At 37.0% G+C, this 21759-nt stretch overlaps 1 protein-coding gene and 1 non-coding gene across 2 annotated transcripts in view; both read left to right on the top strand.

The window, feature by feature from the left end:
* The window catches only part of Mpdz (multiple PDZ domain crumbs cell polarity complex component), a 380703-nt gene that overhangs the window by 46209 nt on the left and 312735 nt on the right, over positions 1-21759 (top strand). The window lies entirely within an intron of this gene.
* Positions 669-773, top strand: LOC150065411 (U6 spliceosomal RNA). Its single transcript, XR_016535091.1, has one exon. It is a non-coding gene; the product is annotated as a U6 spliceosomal RNA (small nuclear RNA).

The following is a 21759-nucleotide window of genomic DNA, read 5'->3' as shown; positions in this document are numbered from 1 at the left end:
TCACTGGACAAGGTCAACATTACAAAACACAAATTATTTTGAAGGGTTGTTTTCTAAGTTAATTGTACAGGCACAACTTTGATGGGCTGTTTCAGGGGAAATTATTAGAAATTCTGTTTGGTCATTTAGGCTATGCCCTTAAAGCTTCTATCTCCTAGGAGGTCTCTGGCACACACTACTGACTGTACCCTCCACTTCCATCCTAATCATTTCCTGAATGATAGTTACAAGTAAATCGGCTGCAAGCCTTGGGTCACCTGGATACATTCTTGGAATTTACCCCCAGTCTCTGGTGTTATGCCAAACATTTTTTTTTGTCCTCAAGCAATCAAATCAGTCCTTTGCTACAGTAAAACCTCTCTCGTTTGAAGTCTCCATGAGCTCATCTTTGAGCATTTGAATGAGATACCCGTGCCCTTCCTGCAATTGCTGCTTGGCTCTGAGCCACGTGGATTTGCTGCTTCTGATCCTGTAATCCACATAATCAAAAGTTTTTCCACCTCCATTCTACTTTCTTACTCCACATTGCTTGTATCAGCCTAAGGACAATCAATACCATGTGTCTCCCTTGCTTCGGTAGCAGCTTTTACTTTAGGTTGTCAAAAATCATGATTTTATTTTTCTCTTTTAGAGACTGCCCTATTTCAGAATCTTAAAACAAGCGTTGGATGGTCACTTTAGAAACATATACATTAAAAGTGGAATGATACAGAGAAGAGCAGCATGGCCCCCGCAAGGATGCCATGCAAATTTTTGAAGGCCTCCATATTTCTGTACATATAATGTTCTTGTCACAAATGCATTAAAAATCAATTTAAAGTTAAAAAGAGAGAAAAAAAGTGGTTAATAGTTGGAAGGTTTAAAGATATGCATTCCTGATGAGTACTGGTGGCTTCTTGCCTGTAATCCTAGATATAAAGGAGGCTGAGAACTGAGGAGCAAGATTCGAAGTCAGTGCAGACAGGAAAGTCTGTGAGTCGCTTATCTCCAATTAAGCACCAAAAGATAAAAAGGAAAACACACTCCCAAAAGCCAGAAATGGCTCACATGCTAGAGTGCTAGCCTTGAACAAAAAAGCTTAGGGACAGTGCCAGCCCCTCCCATGATGGCACATACACAAAAAGAATATGCATTTCTTTTTATCGTTCATTTTTTATTGCTTAATGGGATGCTTTGGGAATGGTTTAGAAGCATTTGGTAGCCAATAACAAGCACCTAAAAGACAGTGACCACAGCATATCTGGAAGTCTTGTTCTTTGTCACCAAAGACTCCTGAAAACAGCAGCACAGGATGAATGTCAAAACCCTGAATACAGCTGAGTGCTGGTGGCTCAAGCCTATCATCCTAGCTACTCCAAGGTGATGTCTTTTTTCAAAGCCACCCCAGGCAGGAACATCCATGAGACTCTTACCTCCAGTTAACCACCAGAAAACCAGAAGTCGGGCTGTAGCTCAAAGTTGTAGAGTACTAGCTTTGAGCACAGAAGGCTCAGAGACAGAACTCCAGGCTCTGAGTTCAAGCTCTAGAACTGCCACGAACAAAAACAAAAACAAAGAACAATCAAAAACAACCCCACAACAACACTGAATACATGTGAATTTATTTATTCCCTTTTCTGCTTCTGCTTTATTATTACTCTTCTGAACCCTGATTCATGGCTAAGGGTGGAATAAGAGTAGAAAATGAGGAGGTTCCATTGTTCAGTGTTTGCAACCCTGAGGATAGACAAAACTAAAATTAGCTCCACTTCAGTATGAAGGGGGAAATTATTTTTTGCAGATAAAAACAGTCTCTTTAGGTCTTTAAATCTATGGTAGTTGATTAGTCCCTGCAGTAGAGAAAATTAAATTTTGTGGTTGAGACTCAGCGTGCTTGGATGGTTTAATAATGCTATGGCCATCTTCCAATGGCTAACAACCAAAAACTGAGGTACACTCTGTACTTTACTCCCTCGTGCAACACCTGAAAATCCTGGGGCGAATCAAAAAGCAAATTAGAATTCAGACAACCCTCACCTGCAAACCATGCACAGTATAAGGAACTCATTTTAATGTTTTCTGGCTGAAGTCATAGGATATAGAAATTCAAAAGAATGGTCATGAAGAATCATGGTAAGTTCTTAAAGCACCTTAGTTTGTGATATGTTCTTCCTCTCCTCTCTAATTTATTATAACTTTAATTGTGCTTAAAAGTTACTGCTATCATTTCTCCAAAGCTGTTCAATGACAAAGTGAACACTGAATAGAAAACAAAAGTCTTATGAATCAATGTACTGTATCTGAAGGGTGAAAGGTGGAAGTGTTTGGAAAGACCTGAATTTGGAATTTTGCTCTGAATCTCTGAAGTTTTTCCAGTTCCAAGACAAGACTATATTTCTATTTACAAGTCAGTGACTCTGTCATTCCAAATAGTATCCATTGATTAGACAGAACCAACCAGGTGAAACCTACGTGGTAAGTGAAGTGGCTTAAAAACACTTGCAGACATTTGCTTGTTTTATCATCATCATCATCATCATCATCATCATCATCATCATCGTCAATCATCAATCATTATTTCTAACCCCTAGTTTTATAGGTTCTAAGTGTTCGGTTAGAAAATATTCATTGTCCTCCTAATGAAATTCCAAAAGAAAATTTTTGGCATTTTAAATTATTTATGATTCTAAATTATTTATGATGTGACTTGTAGATGGAGGGTAGAGATTCAAAAAAGTAAACCAGAAACAACAGAAGTAGATGAGATGATGTATCTGTTTGTAGTTGCTGCTGTGTGCTAGTTAGCAAATCAAGTGGCTTACAACATAAAAATATCATCTTCTCACTTCAAAGGCCAGAAGTCTTTAGACTTTGATTTTAAATCAAGGGAGTAGCAGGGTTTCCTACCTTTTGTAGGTTCTCAGCTGAATCATGGTCCTTGCCCTTTCCTGCTTCTCCACCTCCCTCCATTGTCAAAGCTCATTATTTCAACTTCTGCCCCACTGATCCTCACTCACTCCTTCTCTTACCTTATCTTTGTGATTACATTGCTTTTATTTGAACGGAGAGTTCAGGATGATACTACATTCTAAGATTCCACATTCCAAGCCTTTGAATGTTCACATAACTTGATTTCATTTTTCAGGCTCTACAGGATGTTTGAAACTGAATTCAGATTCAGTTGTTGAATCCAAGATGTGTGACAGACATTCCTTCTCAACAAAAGGTGGGAAGGACTTTGTCCCAAGTCACTGAAAATTCTTTTCTAAAATGTATTTCTGAAATGAGAGTAATTTTACTTATGGCTTGGAAAACTGGACAAGCTTTTCAATCTTTAAAATAAAATGCAAATACATGCTCAGCTAACCATCTATCCCATGCTGACTCAACTCACTTCGTGCTGTTATTTCTACTTAAATTACATGCTCAGCCTGTGATGTATTCTCTTTTTTGTGCACCTTTTAAGTTGCTTCCTTGGTCAGCCCTTCTATGATGTGATCAAAGCACCTATCCCCACCTCCACAGAGATCCCCAGATACTGATAACATAAGTAAATATTAATAAGTATTAATTCACTTTTTCATTTGAAACCTAATCTCAAAGAAGTTAGGGCACTTAATGAAAGGAGATTTTGAATCAGGACCCAGGCTTATATTCACTGAGGTTTAACCAAAATTATTGTAAAGATGATATACAGAGTACATATTTTTGGAACTGTGTTACACTCTCCATCATTTTCTCCCAGTTTTTTTTTCCCCTCCTAACCCCTGTCCTCCAAATTGTAAAGTTCATCTCCAATATAGTGTCTAGTCAGCATCACTGCTAAATTGTTTCACCCTTTGTCATACTGCTTCTATGCTTTGCCTTCCCCTTCCAGAATCATACATATTTATATACAAGACAAAAGGTACAGAAATAAAAAACAGTGACAAAAAGGAATAAACCAAGCTGAGGGTAGGGGAAAGGGGAGAGAAAAACTACAAACAGTATAATTTTTTTTAAAAAACCCTCTTGTTCCCATTTGTGCAGTTCATTTCAATAAGTAAAATTTTATATGATCATATGCACATGGCTATTGAAAACTTGTTTTGTAACACACACACACACACACATACACACACTGACATCTAGATCATTCTTTACAAATCTCTCTCCCTTACCTTTTCCTCTAAATTTTGCTACCCCTTTGAAGCATTTTTCGCTCACTGTCCGACAACATAGCTCTGTTTGTATTATTTGCCATTGGGTAGGCTCTGAGAGCCGTAAGCATATCTTTTGGTTCACCATTAATTTAGACCCCAAATGAAAAGAACTTGCATTGACTGATAGTGCATTTTTTCATTTATATTATCTTTTCCTTACAATTACTGTGTTGTAGAGGAGTTATTCATTCCATTTAATACATGAAGCCATTGGAATTTAGAAAAATCGCACAAGTTTGTTTGGATACACAGCAAGTCTGCATGATCTTCAAGCCCATATTTCTTCCATATGCCTCTCTGCATACACACTCAATAAATTCTTGTTGAAGTGAAACAAATATCACTGTACTGTAACTCTTGTGAAATATGTTTCCCTTAGAGAGATGGTAGAGTATGGAAGGAATGTGCCTTGAGGTGAAGCTCCAGGAATATAACTTGAGTGCCAAAAACATGAAAAGAGGGAGATGGGAGAGAGTCTGTGAATTGACTTACATTTTGAGGCCATCTAAACACCCTTCCTGAACAAAACTTGAATATTTGAAGTTAGCACTTGCTTATGAGGTATGATTTTGCCATTTGGTAAGTAAAAAAAAATCCTTACATACATTCAGTTAGCCCGGAGGAATGATTGATTTTTGGATAATAATCGAGTAATACTTTGGTATGTGATTCACTGCCAAGTGGATACTGTTGGTTTCTCACAGCTGTAGTTAGGGATGGCAAGAAGCTATTTACTGGGGAAATGATAATGCAATTGAATGTTGTACTGAACCCAAGGGTGAGATAATTTCTGTTGTGCTATATCTCAGGCCTGCAGTTAAAATCTGTTTGGTCAGCCCATTGGTATGGGCCTATGTGGCTGAAGCTAATTCATGGGATTCAGTTATAGAAGAGGAATATTTGCCTTCACTCTGTTAAGCATATAGAATGCATTCTTCCCCCTTGGACTTGTTTGACTGGAATGTTTACACTAGGATGCAGTAATCTAGCTCTTGGGAATACACACTAAGGAAATTACATAAAATACAAAAAGAAGCAATGGCATATTTTTGCAACATCATTTGTAATCAGGAAACAGTGGAAAAAACCTAAATGTCCAGCAATCAATGGATGCCTGACAAATTATTCCACATCCTCTTAAGGGAATAATTATGCTGCAATCAAATCATAATTATGAAGGGTATTCAATAAATAAATATACAAAATAATGATGTACAAGAAACTAAAGACTCTGGAAACCAAGAAATTATTAATCCCATCATCCTGACCAGTATTTAATCACTTCTGCAGCTTCCCTGTCCTGTAGTTCATTTGAAAAGTTATTTGCAAATAATGTAATATGCAAAGTGTTTTCACCAATATAATTACTCTAGGAGGTAGCAAAAGAGAACGAAAAAGAAGATTCATGGACAAACCCTTGCTACAGAAATGATGAACAACTTCAAAGAGAATAAAAACTGGAGCAACTCTCTTTTAGCCTTCTTATAGCCTGGTATTCTGAGGGATGGGCAGGGGTGGGGAAAAATTGATTGAGAGAGGAATTGCTTTAGGAGAGTCTCAAAACCCTCTGCTCCAGATTATGCTGTACACCTTCATTTACTCTTTATATCCCCACTAAATAACAATGTCCAAACAGTGCAGAAGTGTGTGATGTAGCCTATTCCAAACATAGTGACCCACTGAAAACACCCTTTAATAGTCCATCCAAAAAGGTTATTTTTTGTTGTCATTTTCCCTTATTTGCTTTTTTCTTTGTTTAACAGTATCATAGTTGGTCTTGCTATACTTTCAAGGACCAGTTATTACATTAAATGACCCTCTTGGGAAGAAATGTGAATCTGGTCACTTCCTGTCAACTCAAGAAGTGCTTCTGGATGTTAAGTCCCTTAGTGCTGGTAGAGCAGCAGCAGAGGAAATGCTGGTAGCTGATAAAAGAGGGTCTTAAGGCTTACAAGAGCACAACCTTTATGGGTACATATACTGTGTAGTCCATGATTCCTTTGTCTGCATTTAAATTCTTTGTTTCACACAGCAAATTTGTTCCATGTGGGACCTCAGCTTTCCCAGGATTTTTGGTTTATTTCTTTTCCTGAGGAAACTTGCATGAAGCAGGAAGATGAACTAATTGGGCCTTATCTGGGCTTGTTGTCAAAGAAGTCCTATTTTTCATATTGTGCTTTAAGTTTCTAATTAATCATCAACAGGCATTTATTATAATGTCTTCTGATGCATTTATTGCTAAGCAGCAGCCAGCCAATTCAACGTGTCCTTGGCCTCTTCTTGTCCTATCCACACACACTTAATTTGTCAATTGCCAGTACATTTCCTTCTATGGTGTCCCACCTCCGTGGTGAAAGTTTTATCACTGGTGAAAGTTTTGCAAAGTCTTCTGCTGCCATCTTTTTGGTAACAACACATGAAAATCAGGAAAGAAAACAGGACTGGGTGTAGAAATGAATTGCACCATGATGGAATTCTTACAAAGATGTAGGCTGATCACAGCCATGCTGAGATGAAGATAGTCCTTCAAAGATGTCCAAAAAATGAGCTACCCATAAAAAGAACAAAACTTTTAACCATGCCTTCCAATAGGGAGCCTAAAGACTTACAGTTATGAGCCATTGGCCATCACTCCTAGTACCTAAGAAATGAATGACTTCATTTCTATTTGTGGGATTCAGATCCCAGGTAACACTCTCTGTTAAAGCAGTTAAGGAAGTGTCAGTGTAGTAACAGACTTTCAAAAGAATCCTCTCTGTCCAATAAGCAATGAGTGAATCATCCTAGACTTTGCCATGACATTAATATGCCTTTTCAAACAAGCATATGAAGCGAGAGAAGTTTCAAAAATCAAGATTCAAAAATAATATTTATAAATCATACATATTAATCACTTGAGGATGATTTCTAAGTGTCAACATGGGAACAAAGATTTCTGCCATTATACTGAGTAAATAGCTGTTCATCATTGCCCTACAGAGACAATAGAAATAAAAAAATAAAGTATTTCAGGATAGGTACGTAACACTTTTTTCTGTAGGGTATAGGGGAATAGTACAAATGAAAGCATTTTAGATATACAGCAAATTGATAATCATTCAGAGCTAATTGTGTCTTTACTTGGTTCTGGCCTAACTATTTGAGACTCACATAGTTGTGTATGTACACTTGCAGATCATATGGAGAAATAGTGTTCCAGGATCTCTACCCTAAATGTCTTTCCCAAATTCTGTCAGACCTTATAGAATGAAAGGGAACTAATTTCAGTGTGACATGTTTTCAATAATGCTATCATATGTGATTCTGTATCACTAAGCTATAATTTTAAGAAGAGTTCCCTTGAGCAGGGTGAATTGTGAAAGGAACGACATATATCCAAATGCATTTGTATAACTATTTAAAGAAAGTTTAAAAATTAATTTTAAAACAAAGAATAAAGTTGTCCTCTTTTAAGATTTTCTTATCACATGAAATCTGATTTCCATTTCCAGTAAAGGCTCAGGAAATACCTCCTGGTAGATAGTATTTTTAAAAATTTAAAGTTTCTTCTTTTTTTTCCTTCATTAGAAAATGCCACAGACCTTTTTGTTTTGTATTTCCTCTTTGCTGCTAGAAATACGTTCTCTAATATCTCTACTAATGGAAATAATTAAAATAATACCATTAATAAGGTACAAAATTCAGGAATTTCCTGTGGTTCCCTGTAGGTACAGAGGAAGTTTAAATTTCTCATTGACTAATGAAACACATGTGCAAGCACACACACACACACACACACACACACACACACACACACACTCATGAGAAAGACTTCCCTAAGTGTTCTGAATGCTATACTGCAATTATCAACACAAGTCAACCTTTCTGAAAGAGAAATCTAATCATGAATTGGAATTCTCAGAAAGGAATAGCACAACTGCATGTCAACAACTGTCACTTCCCAAAGGCTAATTTAATAACATTACGAGTGAGAAATAATTGTCAAACTAAAAGGAAAAAAAACCACTAAAGTTATCAGGAAAGAACTAAGAATGTTGTTGGTATGTGGATGCTAAAGACAAAAATACAGCAAGTAATAATGAAGAGAATAGAATGAGTTGAGAAACCACAACAACTAAGCCTAATAGACATCTTTCGTAATGGCTATCTGAAGCACCTAAGGTGATGTAGTTTATCCACTTTCCCTCTGAGTTTGTGCAGTTCTGGAAAGATGGAAGCTTAGCCCACAGCTCTCTACAAGTGATCACAAGTCCCAGACCTGATCCAGTGTAATATTAACTCCTAGACACAGTGACAGACACAGGATTGGAACCTAGCTCTAGCCAGACCATTAAAAAGCTTATTCAAAACCATTTCCTGACTTTATTTGAACATCTGATGCTAACTATGCCTGAAGTTAGGCCAACATAAATTGGTGAAAAATATCCTGACAAATTACACTGATGCTCTGTGGACACTCATACGTAGCATATGTCTTTTTTACCCTCAAGTGCTATAATTGGCATTATTTCAATAAAAAAGGACAATTTCTATAATTTTCACTACATGTATTCCCCAAACTCTCTGCTGCGAGCTTCTTTCACAAAGTTGGTTTACATACAGGTTAGAACAATATCTACTACGTGACTATAATTTAAGCCATGCTTGTTCTGAATGAAAACTCTCCTCAGCCTCTGAAGAATTTACCTAGTGTAATTAGATACACCCTGATTCATCCCAATGCTATCCAAAGGCTAAATATCTGTGGCTTTAATTGAAAAAGCTCATTAACTAAATACAGCTAGAGTTATGCGGGGGGGGGGGAGAAAATAAAACCCTCAGTAGAAATAGCCTAATAGATTGTCTAGTAAGGCCAAAAGGAAAAGTTCATGTATTTTAAGCCAATTAATCTTGACATTGTCTACATTATTCCCCTTACATTGAATATAGGGATGAGTTCTTCAATAAGAAAACATGCAAAAGTGAAGGCTGTGTTCTACTCACTAGCTAGACATATAGTAGACTTTCATGTTGTAAACTGTAGTGTCTTTCAGATAACTATAGAGTAGATATTTTACAGCTAACAAATGAAGAGGGGACTGACTGCTTGGGATATTACCCTTTCATAACCTCTAATGAATTAAGGCTACGAGGAAGTGATTATCAACTGTTCCATAAATCACCAACTAGAAATAACAATGTAACTAAAGTAATCTGACTCCAAAATGTGAATCTGAATCTGACCAAGCCTCTAGCTCAATTTCTCAACTTCCACATTGTTGACATTGGCCAGATAGGTTTTTTTTCTTCCGGTTTGGGGTGATGTGTGTGTGTGTGAGTGTGTGTGTGTGTGTGTGTGTGTGTGTGTGTGTGTGTGTGTGTGTGTGTACATTCCAACATTTTCTTGCATTCTTGGAGGTTTGGGTGTACCTTTGCCTTCTACCTCCTAGATGCCAGTAAGATTCTTGCTTTGTGAAAATCAAACCTGCCTCCAGGCATTGCAAAGTGTCCTGTCATGAAAAGAGTTTTAGAGAATACACATCATCTGCATGAATATGTCTCTCATGGATTTAAAGTTAGAAGATATATAAAGGATTGTCACAAGTTACAGGAACCATTGAGCAAAGAAATTCTAAATCACAGAGGTTTTTCTATTTACCAATCTGGAAAGGAGAAAGTAGAGGTATGGAAGGGAAGCCTATAGATTAAAAGTTATAAAAGGTATCAACTAATCACAGCTTATGGCCTTATTTGGATCTTGAAAATAGACTATAATGTCAACAATAAATAGTTTGTTTACTGAATGTTTAGTTATTGAAAGGGAATATCACTAATTTTGTGTTAATTATATTATATGATGCATAATTACATTATAATTATACATTTAAAGAATCTTTCTCTTTTAAAGCTTAATATAGAAATAATGAGTGATGGGGTTCTGGATGTAGCTAAGTTGTAAAATGCTTACCTAGTGTGTGCAAGTTCCTAGATTTGATACTCAGCACCAAAAGAAAAAGAGAAGGGAAAGAAGGAAGAAAGGAAGGAAGGAAGGAAGGAAGGAAGGAAGGAAGGAAGAGAGGGAGGGAGGGAAAAGAATGGAAAGAGACATGGGGAGAGAACAGCCAGCAACACAGGAGAAAAGAGAAACAGAAAAGTGGAAAAAGAAGGGGAGGGGAGGGAAAGGGAGGAGAAAGGAAGGAAAGAAAGGAGGGCAGGAGGGAAAAGGAACTAGGGAGAGGAGAGAACTAATGGAAGGAGATGATATTCATGAGAATTATTTCAATATACATCTGGGATAAATAGAAGGAAAATAAAGGACAGATTAGTCATACCTAGCTAATTATGGCTATCAATATTCTAGATGTCCAATCGTTTTAATATCAGTTACTGTCTTAAATCTGACTCCAGCCCCATAATACACATGCATAAATTCTATGTTTGGTTCTCCATCCACTCCACATTCTTCTTTACTTAATGGTTTTTATTCCACACCTGTAGTATGTATATCTACCACCTTTGTCTTTTGTATTCCTATCCTAAAATGCTAACCAACCAACAACTACTCTACAAATGATTGTTCTTTCTTGTTTAATCTATTGAGTTTAATGTTCCTCCCAACTTGCCTTTCTTTCTACTTGCTTCTCTAGCAGACAACACCTCAATCCCTTTCGATTAAACTTTGTCTAATGATTTTCACCACTTTACTAAGCTCTCCAAGAAGACAGAAATGATCTTTTACCTTATTTTAAATATTCTTGCACTATAAGTTACACCAAATTGTGGTGAATTAAAATTAAGCACAATGTTTGGCTCTTTTTTAAGTCTATAAAATTGCATATCTTCCCTAAAGTAAAAATGCATGTAGAAAGATCACAGGATTTAACCATTGTCATTTTGAAACAGTAAAGTGAAATATTCCACCATCCACCAGAAAAGGAAGACACTTGCATATTGAATAAGAGTTTCCAAATGAGGTTTGGCTACTACATCCTACCATTACTATTTCTCAAACAGATCTCATTTGTAAATAACAGAAATTGAAACTAGAATACTCCCTTTTAGTAGCTCTGATATTCTTTGTGTTAGCTCACAAGTTTTGGAAACAGAACCTGAGGCAAGATATAAGTAGCAATACTTTAGGTAAGAGTTAAATTTTTGGAGCAGGGCAGCCAACATGAGAAGCAAAGGGAAGTGAAGCAGATAAATATGAGAGGTGTATTCGTGTAACCCTGCTCCTCAAAGGGATACAATAGGTCAATCAGCTAGACACTCTAGTCTAGAGTTTGTGAACTCAATGTAGTATATTCATGGTAAAGGAAATAATTCACTGGGGACTTATTTCTGGACACTTAATTCTATTTCATGGAATACAGTCATGATTGCTATAGACTTATAGGAGTAAGTTTTGAAATTCTTCTTATGTCTCTTTTTCAACACTAGTTTAGTGATTCTGGATCTGAACTTCATAATCAGCTTATTTCTACCTAGAAAATAAAAAGACAAGAATTCTAATAAGGATGGCTTTGCAATCTGTAGCTTTCTTAGGAGAGTATGTACTATATTGTCATCCGAAAATTTTAAGTCTTCTACTCTATGAGCATAGAATGGCTTGCCATTTATTTAGGTCTTCTTGTAGTTTTGAAGGTTAGTCCTGCTTTGGCCTGGTGGCTTGGATCTTGTTAAAGAAAAAAAAATATCTGCTCTGAAAAAAGAAAAAAAATTCTAAAATGTAAGGTTTGGTTTTGGTGTGTGATTTTTTTTTCAAGATAGAATTAAGACACACCTCATATTGTTCAAGAAATGGCAGAGCTTGGGTATGTTTTGAAATTACTTGTATACTGTTCATCTTATTTCAGAGTCCTTTAATGGTCACCTTTTGTAAATACATTTTATCTTCTTCAAACTAGCCAATTGTGTGCAGGTTGAAAAGATGATCTAATCTAATGTGAATAGAGGGGTGAGGTTTACTGCATTAGAGATAAAGGGGGCAGCCTGCCTGGGCAGTGTGCTTACTTGCCAGACTCAGGGCTGAAAGTGCACCTTTCTACAAAAGTAAATTTTTTTAGACAATTCTTCATTTTTATGTCTATCATTGTGATTTTGGTGACTCGTAGCATATTTATAACAATTTGTATTTTCTAATATAATTAATAAAGAAAAAGGAAATATATATGTATATATTACACTTTCTATTATTAAGTGCAAATTACTTTCATTTAAAACAAAACTACTGCCGGACACAGTGGTTCATGCCTGTAATCCTAGCTACTCAGGAGACTGAGATCTGAGGATTTCAGTTCAAAGCCAGTCCAGCCACTAAAGTCCAAGAGACTCTTATCTCCAATTAATCTTCAGAAAATTGGAAGTGGTGCTATGGCTCAAGGGGTAGGGTTGGTAGCATTGAGCTGAAGAGCTCGACAGCAGCCCCCAGGCCCAGAGTTCAAGCCCCACAACTGTCCAAAAAACACCCTACTAATACTTATTTCTAGCTTATTTTCTCCATGCAGAATAACGTCCCTATGCTGGTATAGGAGAAGCAACAGTAATTTACTTAATCTTTTCCCCAAAGCACATGAAGGATATTCTGCAGGTTTAGCACTGTAGGAAAACTTGGAGATTTCATGTTCAATTTTTCATTTTTCCTCTAGCCTTAACTTTCTGATCTTGGGTGTTGTTTAACTATTGAGTTTGTATTTTGTTTTCAGTCAAGCAACAGCTAAACATTTGTGTTGCCCTTATATCACATACTGTCCTAACTGTTTTACATATAGTAATTAATTTAGTCCACTCAACAACTCAATGAGGTAGGTTCATTAGTTTATTATTTTATAGATGAAACTGAAACTAACTGGCTAAGTGATTTGTGCAAACATGTAAATGCTGAATCCTAAAGCAGACTGACCTCAGAGATAATGCTTTTTACAACAGTTGTATATTAATTCCTTTCTCATAAGTATCCAGAAAAAATTAAATGAGGAAAACTTCATAGTGTCACTCATGATAAATAGACATTATATAGGTGGTGTTCTTCATTTTATTTTTTTTAAGATTTGATACTTTATTTTTTAATATTTCTAAGTGGTTAGCATCCCTCTTTATCTCAACTGTGTGTGTGTATGTATGTATGTGTGCTTGTGTGTGGTACTGTGGGTTTGCCTTGCTAAGGAGGCACTCTTCTGCTTGAACCATAACTCCAGCCTTTTTTTTGCCAGTCCTGGGCTTGGGCTCAGGGCCTGAGCACTGTCCTTGGACTTTCTCAAGGCTAGCACTCTACCACTTGAGCCTCAGCACCACTTCTGGCCTTTTTTGTATGTATGTGGTGCCGAGGAATCGAACCCGGGTCTTCATGCATGCTAGGCAAGCACTCTACCACTAGGCCAAACTCCCAGCCCCCAACTTTCCTTCATTTTAATAGAGAACTATTGATATTGTCATTAAATAAAATTGCTTTATTAAAATTAAGATAAAGAATGCAGATAAGGTGAAACTAATGAAATTTATGTCGAAGTCCCTCATTTCAATTTATATTCAAGTCCTCTACCAAATCACTATATATAGTTTATAAATTTTTCACTTAGGAAAAAAGCTCATTCAAATTGTGTAAGCTTTAGGTTCTATAAATACTAAATCTGTAATATTATCAGGATTAGAAGATGACTGAGATATTTCTAGTTTGAAAGAGTGAAATGAGAGTGTCTCCGAAGAATGACAAAGAGGAAGAAATGAGGAGCCCAAGAGAGAAGAAAATGAAAGGTGAGAAAGAAGAGGAGGAAGCACAGGAGGAAAATGAAGACAGAAGAGTGGAGGTACCAAAAGGAGAATAAAGAGATCAATGAAGTGGAGGAAAAGAAAGAGGAGGAAATGATGTCAGGAAAGAAAGTTCAATTTTAGATAGTTTGATTATAGGTATGATAGGAACAGTCAATAGAAATTTCCTGTTGGCAGGGTACTGGGACAAAGATATTATAAACAGTAGCAAAAGTGCTCATTAAAGTGAAGGAAAGCATAAAGCATTCACCAGTAGTTTTCACACCAATCAGTAGCTGCCTAGAGACAACACTGGAATCTAGTTGGTTGAGGCAAGGGATGTGGTAAACATCTCTCAATAAGCAGATCAGTTCCCACATTGCAAAGAGTTACCCAGTCCAAAATGTCCGTACTGTTGAAGGGAAGGCCTCTGTATTAGATTAGACTCTGGAAGAGATGGAAGAAAATGATGCTGAGAATGAAGAGAAGAAGAATCAGTATTTCTACAGGCTTGAGTTGAATTAGAATGCACTCTAAAGAGATTATGAAGAAAACAAAGTACAAAATGCTTTCTATTGTATTTCCTTTTTAGGTTATACCAAAAATACTATCTTATTCTGCTGTCAGTGGTATCTACCACCTTCCCTCTGAAACTGCCTTGTCAGAGTGATGAGTCTCAGATGAAGAAACATAAGTTCATTATGTCCAGGATAATAAGGGTGTGAATAGCCGGCAGATGCTGAACATCTGCTAATCCCAAATTGAATAACTCTTCAAGTTAATGCTTTTTCATGAACCCTGGAAGAGTCACTGACGTATGGAGTCCCAAAAGTGTATTCTGAAATTTTTGTTTTGTAGCTAGTGTGAGGGTGTGTCTGGGTTGGTATCATTCCATGACATTTATGGTTTATATTAGTTGTTTAGTTAAGGAGAAATTGAAAAGAAATTATTGCCAGGCCAGATTTCATAGATAGCATTGATGTCTGTCCATATGAATATGGTGAATGGATAAATTCTGAAGAAAAAAATGCATATAAGCACATAACCCCTATATCCAAATAGCTGTTTGGGACTGGGAAATAGAGTGCAAAAAACTAGAACACTTGATTAGAATGACTAACCCATGAGTTCTGTAACCAATTTCATAAATTGGGGGAAAATTCCATTTTGTCTATTTCTGAACAATCTGTTTAATCTTTCAATTACGTTCAGTAAGCACCAGGACACATATGCTAAGTAGGAGTCGCAAAGGAGTAAGGAGGTAGGAAAAGACTCCTAAACTTTGTACATATTCTTTATTATAACCATTTCTTACACTCCTTAAAATTCTCCTGTGCTCCCCACAATTACTCCTATTTTTTAAAAAAAAATATTATTACTTGGGTTTAAACTCAGAGCCCTGTGCTAGCTAGGCAGACACATTCCCAGACCACTTAACTTTAAATTTTTTTCATGCTTTATTTCTTTTTTTTTTAGAAATTAAATCAGTTAATAAGTAAATTTATCTTGGTCACTAACACCCCTTTCATCACTCTCTCCCATCCCTCTCAATCCAATTCCACTCCTCAATTTTCCTACTTTCATAGGCTATGTATTGAATTTTATGACTACATTCTCTGCCCCCACTCCAGTCTCTCTTCATTCATCATATCTTTTAACATCTTGCTATCTTTGTGTGATTCCTACTATGGTCTTTTTTTCCCAGCTCTTTTATCAGATTTCTCAACTGCATTTCCAACCCTCATTATTTGAGACTATCTAGTTCTTGTTCAGTTGTTTCATTTTTGCTCACCTATATCTTTGATTTGAAATGTGCTTCTGCTTTGTGGTAAGCAGCCATTATTCCTTTTACTGAGAGTACCCTCTTGATTTTCTTTTTTTGTAAAGAGGGGTTTTATAAAGAGGGGTTACAATTACCTAAGTTAGGTAATGAGTATATTTCTTTTTGGAACAGTGTCATCTCTTCCCTTGTTTTCTCCCAGTTTTTCCCTTCCAACCCCCACCCCCACAAGGTTTATAGTTCATTTTCAGCCTAGTATCTAGTGAGTATCATGACTGCATTTGGTCACCCTTTGTTGTCCCATTTTTGAGGAGTCATGCAGTCAGTCTATATGTGTTTGGTATCCTGCCACTCTTCATATTTCAGAGATGGTCCTTCATACCTTCACATTTTTTTGGACATACTGAGTGGTTCACAGGTGACTTTATGTACAAGATTAATTTAGAAAGATTCAAATTTAAGACCTGTTCTAATCTTTTGGAATATTTTTCTGATAGATTTGCTCAGCTGTGAGGATATAAGTCTAGGTATGCCAATAGCCATTATTTTTGTGGGAGAATCTGCCTGCACATGAAGACAAGGCAACCAATACTCAGTCATAAATAAATGGGCTGCAGCTCCATGCCTCTAGGCACCATCCTGTTAAAAAGCCTCTGCGAGACAAAAGGGAACGATATGCCCTTTCAAGAAGGAAGGGAGATGGAATGTTTATTCACTATTGCCCCTCCCATGATACTTCACAGTCACCTAGGGTTGGCTAAAGGGACATCAGAAAACACCAACAATATCTACTTATTTTGCTTTAGCAGCTACTTATCTGTGAGATCTGGCTCCTGAAACTTTCTTTCTTTGGACCTAGTCAATTCTAAACATCAGGAACTGTGTTCAATTTACAAATATTTGCAATATGAATAAATGATATATATAGTCAGCCCTCAGTTTTCCACTAGTTTCTAATCTATTTAACCAACCACCAATCAAAATACTAGCTTTATCAAAAGATAAAAGCTTACATTTTATACTGAAAATATACAAACACTTTTCATTATTTGGTAAAAAATACAATATGAGAACTATTTACATAGTATTTACAGTGTATTATGTATTATAAGTAATTGAGGTATGATTAAAGTATGTGGAAAATGTACACAGGTTATATGCAACTGCGATGCCATTTTAGATTAGGTACATTAGTATTCACAATTTTGGTATTCATGGGAGTTCTGGAACCAATCCCTCCACATTCACAAAATGAATGTATATGTTTGGGGCTCATGTAAAATTATAAAGCTCTTAAAGTACCATTCTAGCTATTAAAATCATCTGTTAGAAGCGATAGGTAGATTCACAATAGTTATTGCACAAGAGAGTTCAATACTAATGGTGTACATCAAAAAGCATCATGGGAGAGAATTTGGAATATTTGTCTGGATTTTGAACAGCAAAATGATGATATTATTGACATCCAAGTAACTACATTTACAATCTATAAGTAGCAAGAAATATGATGGACCAAGATACATCATATTTAGAGATGGTGGTAAAGAACTCTATCTTCACTGTTGCAAATCAGTGCATTCATACACACACACCAGTCACCAGTCATAGGGCTTGAAGTCAGGGTCTAGGTGTATTCCTGAATTTTTGCTCAAAGCTACCATTCAACCACCGGATCTTTTGCTCTATTTCCAACTTTTTGGTGATTAATTGGAGATAAAAAGTGATATGAACTTAACTGCCCAGGCTGGCTTCGATCTCAGGTCTCAGATCTCAGACCTCAGCCTTCTAGGGTAGCTACAATCATGAGCCACTGGCACCTTGGCTGGAACTCAATTTATTTTTTACAGTACTGTGGCTAGAATTCAGGGTCTGGGGACTGTTGCTGAGCACTTTTGCTCAGTGCTAAAACTCTACCACTAGAGCCACAGCACCACTTCTGGCTTTTTCTGTGTATGTGGTACCAAATAATTGAACCAAGGGCTTTGTGCATGTTGCGCAAGCACTCTAGCACTAGGCCATACTCCTTGCCCTGATCCTCTATTTTTTTCATATATTTTATTGTAATTAATAGAAGGGTTACATTATATTCACCAGATAGAAGGTGCATTACCTCACAAACATTGATACCCTTTCTCATGTTTTGGTCCCCATTTCCCTCCTCCCACCCCAGCACCTTATCTTGTTTTCCCCCCTTCCCTATCTGATTTCAAATAACCAAATAAGCATATATAGAATATCTGATCCTCTATTTTTTATCAACCAAAATCACTGACCATTTTATCTCAGTGGAACAGTACATATATAACTCTTAGAAGAAGCTGATGCTTTTATCTTATCTTTACATGTAAAAATGTATTTATTCACTGTTCTGGGGAAGATATCATTCCCTCAGAAGATTCCTTGTAAACAACAAGCCAAAAAAAATTACAAGAGTAACAAGAGCAACTTATGCTAAACCAAAAATATGCATCTAATGTACATAAACTTTACAAAGCAGTAACACAGGCAATGTGAAATCAGCATAACTTTAGAATATTTTCAATGACATAGCAACCATTTAAATTATGTTAAGACAGATATTAATAATAGTATTACCTAATGTGTCAAATTTATATCCTGAAATGTGGTATTTGTTTCTATGAGATTGAAAATGGACAAAAAAAACTATAATTGTCATTGCCTAGCAGTCCAAATATTGAAAGGGCCACATGATTTGTTTAATACAGCAAGAACTTGAAGTTGCTATTTAGATTTGGCCCTTTCTATAGTATGAGAACATGCCCGGTCATTGTTTCAAGAGAAGGAAAGAAAAAGATACCATGGAAAACCCCAAAACAGTTTGCTTGCTAAAAATCACACTCAATCTTCAAGGCTGATTATTCTCGTACCACATTTAGAGACACAACGTGGTTAGAGTAAACTTCCACTTAAAAATATTGCTTCCACATTTAAACCTTGTTCTATCTTATCCACCAGCCCCCTAGAATTTTTTTTACCACATATGTAGTAAAAATACATTACAGCTGCTATCTCTCAACTTGCTTGATTTGAAGAGTCACTTTAAACACTTGCTGTCTCTACAGATTCTCAGACTTTTCATCCCAGAGATTCTAATTGATTCAGAGGTCTAAAATTGGCCCCAGTCTTGGCCAGAAGGACCCCTGAGGTTGGTTGTGATCAATTCAGGCTGGGAAGATTGGCTGGTGCTGAGTCATTCATTACCCCTTGCGATTTCACATCACTTTCCAAAAGGGCTAACACTGCAGTTCTGCCAAGAATTAGGTGGCAGTGCAGTTGCTGGCCACAGAAGGACTTATAAGATGTTACTGCTGGCCTATATGATTTTTGATTCCAGACATGAGAGCTACAGGCAGTAACTTTCTTCAGAAAACTCAAAGAACCATACCTTTAAACACATACTGTTTATAGGAAAACTCACTCAGCCTTCTCCCCAGTGAATATTGCTTTACTTTCTTCTTCAATTAAAACCAAAATAAAAAGAATTGAAAGTGATAGTTACACTCCCCTAAGGAAAATGGAGGTAAACACACGTAGCACTTTTACCATAAGAAAAACACTTAACTAACAGAAGTAGGAATTATGGTAGACCCTGTGTGACGGACTCTGTGACCCTTGTCCAGAGAAATCCTTTCCTTAGAGAATACCTCTTTCAGGCAAAGAAGGAATTTCTTTAACTAGTCAATATTCAACACTGGGGAAAAAAATACATGTTTTTGTCTGTCTTTTATCTTTTTAAGACATTTTTTCTGAAGAAAATAGTATAATTTGTGTAGAATAGATGAATTTATCTGAATGATATAAAATAACTTCTTCAAATAAAATAGAAAGAAGAAAAATTATTAATAATGCTACCTCCAGATAATATAGGTTCAAACAGAAACCAGAGAAGAAGCACTTCAGAAGTGGTTCAGAGCTGTTGGTCTAAGGAAATCCTACATTTATTTATTTTTTTTTGTGGGTCATGGGGTTTGAACTCGGCCTGGGCACTGTTCCTGAGCTCTTCAGCACAAGACTACCACCCTACCCTTGAGCCAAGCCCCACTTTCTGTTTTCTAGAGGTTAATTGGAGATAAGAGTCTCAGGTCCTTTTGTGCCTGGGCTGGCTTTGAACCTTGATCCTCAGATCTCAGCTTCCTGAATAGCTAGGATTATAGACATGAGCCACCACGTTCAGCTAATCCTACATTTCTTTAAAAAAAATATATTAGAAATTGTAGACCTTGGGCCAGGAGTATGACCTAGTGGTAGAGTGATCACCTAGCATACACAAAGCCCTAGTTTTGATTCCTCAGCACCACATACACAGCAAAAGCCAGAAGTGATGCTGTGGCTCAAGTGGTAGAGTATTAGCCTTGAGCAGTAAGTGTCCAAGGACAGTGCCCAGGCCTTGGGTGCAAGCCCCAGGACTGGCAAAAAGAATTAGATCCTCTACTTCCCTCTACTTTTGCTTGTTAGTACTTATAATGCCTCTTCAGGGTCTGAGTTCCCTACATCTCTATCTGGTAACGTTTTATTTATAGCTCGCATGACTACAACTGTCCCCACTGGACTTTCTTAAACATTTAATTATTGTGAGTTATTCAAAGATTTGCCATCATCTGCTTAATAAATTTAAACCCTATAATGGGAAGTATAAGCCCTTCCTGACCTGTCCTCCCAATTTATCTAGCCTCACCTTTAGCAAATCCCCTTCTGGCCACCACGTGTATCTGGCTGTCAGCTAAATTTGTTCAGATCTCCTGAGCACATGGTATTTGGACACTCATCATCATTTGCAAGTGTTCGCCTTGCATAGAAAACTCTCTCTTAGCTCCCACTTATACCTCTTCTCCCACCTGTCTGCCCAGGAAGCACTGATGCTTCAAATGACTTTGACGCATTATTCTCTGACAACCAGCTCTGACTGTTGTTCTCTGTGCTTCCATTCAACTTCATACCTACCCTCAACTGAGGGTCATTACTATCATATTTCTAATTGTCCTTTGCTTTAACTTTATCTTCAAAGAAAACAGAAACTTTCTTCAAGACAAGAATAATGCCAGCTCATCACCTTGTTTCCAGTTCTACTCTCAAACAGACTACTGGAAACACATCAGAGGCTTGACTCGGACCTGAAATTTCTGTTGGCTGTGCTCAAATGAGTGAGGATACACAGGGCAAAGACATCTACCCAGAAACAGCTGGAGAGCTGATCTCCTGCTGACTGGATGTTGAACAGTTAAGCTATCAGCCTATAGTTCCAGAACTCCCTACTTAGGGGCTGGGTCTGGTTTCTAGACTTTTAATCTGTTAAATCTATACTTATACCAAGCAGCTGGCATCATATTAAAACAGGTTGCCAGTACATTCTGAGCAGACACAATCTTCGTTCTGAACTCTTTGTCCTACTCTGTGCTCCACACCCCATGTGGTTCTGATCCTTCTGGCTTATATTACATAATCTCCTGTTTATAACCTCACTGCATTCTTTAGGCCTGAACTTCATCCTGCCTATGACTTGAGTTCTTCTCTTTGACTGAGACTTGAGTAACTTCACTCTGAATTTATGGTTCCCTATGAATAGAGAACTTCTGGTATCCAGTCCCATCCCCCAAGAACTCCTTTGGTGATGACCCAATGTTGTAAGGACCAAAAGGTCGTTAAGAGTTCTGGTTGGATTCACCCCAACCTTCTGAGTAGGATACAAAGTATGAGTGGTTTTTGTCTGCTAGCTGAGAAAAACTGACACACATTGAAAGTATTAGAAAGAAAAGAAAGGAAGTAGAGCAAAACAAAATATTCAATATAACATGTCATTCGGTAGATATCTGCAAATGTTCCACTTTCAGAAACATTTGCATTTGCCTCAAAATGATTGTAGCTTCAGTATTTTGTTTGTGAAGAGAAGGATTCCTAGAAATGAAGAAATATAAAATGATCTTAGAAGAGTATAGCGGTATCCAGTGCTGGTGGTTCACATCTGTGATCCTGAGATCTGAGGATCAAAGTTCAAAACCAGCTCAGGGAGGAAAATAATGTGAGTCAGGAAGTTCAAATCTCCAGTCTGCCCTT

The sequence above is a fragment of the Megascapheus bottae genome, chromosome 3 (assembly GCF_031878675.1).
Source record: "Megascapheus bottae isolate mThoBot1 chromosome 3, mThoBot2.hap1, whole genome shotgun sequence".
NCBI classification, from domain to species: domain Eukaryota; kingdom Metazoa; phylum Chordata; class Mammalia; order Rodentia; family Geomyidae; genus Megascapheus; species Megascapheus bottae.
Note: the sequence above shows the minus strand (reverse complement) of the source record. Positions and strands in the feature narration are given on the sequence as shown.